We start from the raw sequence: 6,287 nt of genomic DNA on the forward strand, positions 1-6,287 counted from the left end.
TATATATATATATATATATATATATATATATATATATATATATATATATATATATATATATATATATATATATGCTTGCCGTCCAATTTACTTGTGTGTTGTGATGTACAGAGCTGCTGAAAGACATATCATGTTAGCTAAATAATGAATGGGAAACTATACCATTCAACCGGCGGATATTAAGGAACGATCCGCCGTCGGCACAAAATAATCTCTCCTGTGTCTGCGTCTCTCCTTGTGTTCCCTCCAAAAGTGTATGCATGCATTTTTTTGCATGGTAATAAGCGTCTCATTTATATAGAATAAAGATCATGTTACAAGGCACGTAAGCACCGATCATACATGACTAAAAAAATAGGAAAATTCTATGTAAAATACCAGCGCCTGCCCTTTTTCGTCGACACCACCGAAGCAGCCACCAAAGTGTAAAAAGACAGATCACCTCTTCACCCAAGCTCGACGCGGCTCCATCGCTGATCAGCAGCTTTACGGACCTCCAAAGTAGTTTGCCAGAAGCAAAATCATAGCCATTGAAAGAATCAGACCGGGGCAACATGTCTCCGGACACGCCATCGAACTTCAGAACTGACACCCCCGCATGACGACTACGTCGGAGGAGGAAATCAGAACTGCCAGCCTTCGACCACAGACCCAGCACAAGAAACTCCATCTTCCAGCTGTCACTTGCACAGACAACCGCCTGCGCGTACTCCTGAACGACAAAACCTCCCTGCTCCACCATGACGTCGGAGACAACGCCACAGCAACGGGGACAGAGCAGAAGGAAAGACACACCTGATGGAGTCGCCGCCGCCGCCGCCTCGCCAACACCATCCATGAACCCTAACGCTGCCGATCTGTGGGATTGGCAGAGACACGATGCCATCAACTCCGAGATGCCGCCATGAAGGGCACCGCCGGTGTGGGAGTGGAGTTGAGGCAGATTTATTCGTCCGGGCGCCGCTTTAACCACCTCAACGACGCACCACGACCTACAAATCCAAAACCTAACTACAGAGCGGAGGGAGGGGGGTCCCCCTCCCTCCTGCCGCCGGAGCAGCCGAAGGGAGAGGGGGCCAGCACCCCGGCCGGTGAAGATCGGAAGAAAGAGATCGCCTCCCTAGTCGCCTTGGTGGTGGCGGCGGCTAGGGTAGGAAAAAGTCTCTTACGATATGGACTCTGTAGGTAGAAAAGTGTATGCGTGCGTTTGACGGTGAGAGAGTACTTCGTGTACACGTGAGTTTTCAGATGTGTTCCAACAACGTGGACCAGCCTCTAACAGCCGTGTCTCGCGCTGCTCAGTCCTCGTGCAACCGTACCGCGCCGCAGATCCTTATGTCTCCCCTGCTGCCACTCGTGCACCTTAGACGACATGGCAGCGTGGCGGCGAGACGAGAGGTTGGGCGAGGGTTATGTGTCGACGAGCGACCTGGCCATCTGGGAGACTGCTTGTAGGTCCGCCAGGCAGTTTTTGACATGTACAGCTACAGCCAAACAGCCAGTTTGGAAAGAAAAGTTTTGGTAGTACCATAAAACCCGGAACGGGGCTGGGTTTCCTTCCATCGGAGACGGGCGAACTACTTCTTCGGAAAGAAATCGGTGGGGGTATAGAGACTATCTAACAAAAGAATTGGAGGCTGGCGAGTTAATTCGTTGCATCGACGGGTTACGAACGAGAACGACCTGCTTCTCGTGCATCGACGGATTCCCCTGACTTGGGCCGATGAGTGCCATCGCCAGCCTCGCGTCGCCGTCGCCGTCGCCGCCGGTGAAGTGCGGCCAGTTGAGGATGATCTCCACGGTGCCACAGTTCGCCAAGCGGGCGCAGACGCCCGCCGGTGCTGCGCAACTGCGGCGGTTCCGCAGTCAGGCCGTGGCGGCTGGGTCGTCGTCGTGGCCGGAGCCGGACGGAGCTAGCAATGGCAAGCTGCGACACCTACACGTACGTACGCCCGGCCCTTCCTCTCGCCGTCTGTTTGATGAAAGTAACTGAATATTTTTCTTCTTTTCTGTTGATCAAACTGCGGTCTCGATCAGCAGGGAAGTGCTGGCCACCACTCCGGCTTTTTCCATAGGTACCTCAAACCACAGGCCATGGCAATAGCTGGGTTGTCGTCCATTGTTGGTCTTGGACTTTGGTGTATGAGCAACAACCTCCGGCCATCAGAGGTTGATTGGGTCAAAACCGGTGTTGTTTCTCCACTTGTGAGGACACAAAACGAGTGCGGTGAGTGTCCTCTTGAGCTTAATCATTCGATCTTCACTGCTGGGATATTTCTTGCAGTAGCGTACAACTCATAACCACCTTATTAACATGTGTCAATGCTGCAGAATGTTGTTGGGCCATGGCTGTTGTAGCCTCAGTCGAAGCTGCACACTATCAGAACACCTCACAGCTAATCTCATTGTCGGTTCAAGAACTCATCGACTGCGACACAGAGAGCAATGGGTGTGAACGCGGTCACAAAGAGAATGCCTTCGGGTATATACAAGACAACGGGCTCTTGAGCGAATCCTCCTACCCATACATGGCTCGTAGGAGTAAATCGGGTTGCTACCGGTACAAAACACAAGAAGCGGCAGCAAGGATATCAGGGTTTCGATTTGTCGACCCAACCGAGGATGCGCTAGAGAAAGCTGTAGCGAAGCAGCCCGTAGTTGTCTCTTTGCAAGGCTCCGATGAATTGGAAAACTATAGTGGAGGCATAATGGATTTCAAAGCTGTCGAAGACGGGACAGGGTGGACGCATGCCGTCCTGATTGTTGGTTATGGCACAGATTCAGCCGGCGTCAAGTATTGGCGCTTCAAGAACTCGTGGGGGCCAGGCTGGGGCGAGGGAGGTTTTGGGAGGATCCGCAGGCACGTTGACAATGAGCGAGGGGCCTTGGTATTTTCATGAAACCAGGAGTACATCCGGTGCTTGAGGACTGATTTGTCTTGCATGGTTGAATCTTTTGTCGTAAAATTGTATCCCTGCCCAGTTGTATATCTTATGATTATTGTACCCTACAAATTGCATCCTTTTGTTTTTTGCAAATTCCTACTAATTCCATCCTACTATTTTTCATCTATGTTGTGGTGCTCCTTTTATATCTAGTGTATGTTGGCATCTTCCTAGTGAAAACTTTAAGCGTTGTTATTAGTTTTTTAGAAAATTTGAGCAACCTACCAGAGGTCTACCTTATCGTCAAGTTCAAAGAGAATCGACCTGGTAATGAGGAAAATTGTCCAGAAACTAATACATATGTGTCACACACACACATTAGCCTCGGTCCACCTCCAACCAATGTGACCTCGTCTTCCGGGTGAAAAACCAAAATTAGTTTGTTGGATCAGATGCCAGCAACGTTTTATTGATATGTTGGCACTTCTGGCTTTTTCTTTTCTGGTGGGATGCCGAGGCGGTGGATGCCGGAGCGGCGGCTCGGGACGGTGGATGTGCACCGAGGCGGCAGTCTCAGGTGGCAATGCAATGGCGGCCTTATGTGGTAGGACCGTGACTTTGCATAGTATGGGTGGCGAGCTGGTGTTGCAAGGGTAGCGAGTTGGTCGGCTCGATCGACGTGATCTGAGAGGTCTGTTTAGCAACGTTTATGGTCTGCAGGCGGTCGTCTCGTGTAGCAAGGGCTACAAGGCGCCCGAGCTGTGGCGGCGCTACGGCTTGCGAGCGGGTGGGGCATGGCGGATCGACGTGATCTTTTGTGCTCGACGATCGACTTTTCCGTTAATAGGAAATCAACTTAGGTCCGATACCACTCGTTGGCTTCAGCCCGGACTTGTACGTCGGCTCCTCGGCGAGTGCTGAGACAATCTCATACACGTGAGCCCCTGGCGACACAAGATAGACAGTTGACTCCGTCGAGACGATGCGCACACACGAAGCTGGCAGGCAACCTGGGTTGATTCCCACGTGAACCTAGTACATGCTAACATGCACGTGGAGCTAGCTTCTTGATTGATCGGTCGACCGGACGAGCACGTACAGAGATTGAGTGTGTGTGTGTGTCCGTCTCTCGCCATTCATACGGCATAGAGAAGGACATGTAGCAGTGGAATCGCGCGGCGGCGCGGTCCGGCAAGACCAGAGGAGATGAAGCGGCGGGCTGTGGTTCCAGGCAGTATGCATGCTTGTCGTCAAAGACGGAGACAGTGCGCGACGGAGACAGTGAAATTCGCCCTCCGTGGGATGCTGCAGCAGCTACTGCTGGCCACCGCGCTTTGGCCTTTTTCGCCGGTACCTCGAACCCAAACCACATGCTATGGCAATAGCTGGACTGTCTACAACTGGTGCTGGAGTTTCCCAGCCAGAGATTGACTCGGTTAAAGCTTGTGTCGTATCTTCGGATGAATGGGTCGCTGAAATACATGGTGCATAAACTTAGTCAAAATGTCAATGCTTTTAAATTTTGACAAAATATATAGATGAAAACAGTATAATATATAGTGAATGCACTATAAAGTCGGCAGTTCGGTGCATGGATCCTTTTACGTTACAACTCGCAACCACTTATAATTAACTCGTGCATTTGTCACAGGAAGCTGTTGGGCAATGGCTGCTGCAGCCTCAGTCAGAGGCTATGCATTACCTGAACACCTCCCAGTCAATCTTGTTGTCGGTTCAAGAGCTCATCGACTGTGAAACAGAGAGCGATGGGTGTGAGGGGGGCAACGAACAGGATGCTTTCACATATATACAGAAAAATGGGCTCTCGAGTGAATCCGACTACCCATACAAGGCTGAGAGGAGTATATCGGGTTGCAAGCGGAACAAAATAGCAACAACATCAAGGATATCAGGGGTTCTACTTGTCGCCCCCACCGAGGATGCTCTAGAGAAAGCGGTTGCTAAGCAGCCTGTGGTTGTCACCTTGCAGTGTTCCGATGATATGTTAAGGTACTACAAAGGAGGCATCTTGGATTATAAAGCTGTCAGCGACAACACCGACACCGACAAGCATGCTGTCCTAATTGTAGGTTATGGCACTGATTCCAATGGTGTAAAATACTGGCGCTTCAAGAGCTCGTGGGGGGCAGACTGGGGCGAGGGTGGATTTTGGAGGATCCGCAGACATGTTGACGATGAGCGCGGAGCGTTAGGTATTTTCCTGGCAGAAGGAGTATATTCGGTGCTTGAGGACTGATTAATCTTGCATGGCTAGATCTGTTGATTGCAAAAATGTATTGCTTGCCCATTTTCTTTTCTTTACGAGGATCCCTTGCCAGTTGCGTCTCACATACTCCCTCCGTTCCAGAATATAAGGTGTATTGGTTCCGTGCAAGTCAACCATTTCAATGTTTGAACAAGATTATAGAATAAAATAACAACATTTGCAATACCTAATATGAAACTACTTTTTATGATGGATCAAATAATATAAATTTTGTATTGGTAATATTGATATATTTTTCTAGAAACTCGGTCAAACATGCACTCATTTGATTTTTGGAAAAGAAAGTACACCTTATACAAACCAATTCACATCAGTTTTCCAAATGGAAGTGATATTATTCAGTTTGTCAACTAAAGCTGCTTTAAAATTACAGGGTGTGGAAGTGGTCCGCCTAGTGGCTCGTGGTTCAGTGCTTTTTAAATTACAAATAAAAAGAAATATCAATGGCATAAACATATGGTTCAGATATGTGTATTAGAAGGTCAATGTCACAAATTACTACTAGGATGTAATCATTATTTCTTATGTTATTTATCTTTGTGCCAATTATGTTTCTCAATAACTCCAGAACTATGCATGAATTGTGGGCTATTGATTTATTTATTTTGAGAAACTTCCAATCTATTCATTTATAATCGTAGCAGTACAAAGAACACGAGAGGCAATAAAAACTACAACAATGTATGTGGACCAACTAGCGACGACTACAAGCATTAGAGTGAGCAAAAGGCGCGCCACTGTCATCGCCCCTCCCTCAGTAGAGCCGAAAAAACCTTGTTGTAGTAGACAGTTGGGAAGTCGCCGTGCTAAGGCCCCATAGGGCCAGCGCACCAGAGGAGCAACCATCTAAGACGAAGAAAGTCGTAAATCAGAACCATTAAACCTGGAAACACCCGAACGAAGACCGGATCCAAACAGATCCTTCGAAGACCAGTACCAACCAAATCCCGCGAGATCCGACGAAGACACACCTCCACACATATAATTGTTGAGGCTGGTTACTAACTATTCAAATTGTAGCGTAAAATCCATCGATCTTAGCGTTAAATTGCTCGTAAACATATAGTTCAAATATGTGCCAACATCACACACATTGGGCCGGGTAAAAAGCCGTG

The 6,287-nt window shown here is 48.6% G+C and overlaps 2 pseudogenes; both read left to right on the forward strand.

The window, feature by feature from the left end:
* Positions 1–1,723: 1,723 nt before the first annotated feature.
* LOC123039603 (ervatamin-B-like) lies at positions 1,724–2,932 on the forward strand (annotated as a pseudogene).
* Positions 2,933–4,187: 1,255 nt separating this feature from the next.
* LOC123042618 (uncharacterized) overlaps positions 4,188–6,287 on the forward strand; it is a 10,353-nt pseudogene continuing 8,253 nt past the window's right edge.

The sequence above is a fragment of the Triticum aestivum genome, chromosome 2B, assembly GCF_018294505.1.
Source record: "Triticum aestivum cultivar Chinese Spring chromosome 2B, IWGSC CS RefSeq v2.1, whole genome shotgun sequence".
Lineage (NCBI taxonomy): Eukaryota > Viridiplantae > Streptophyta > Magnoliopsida > Poales > Poaceae > Triticum > Triticum aestivum.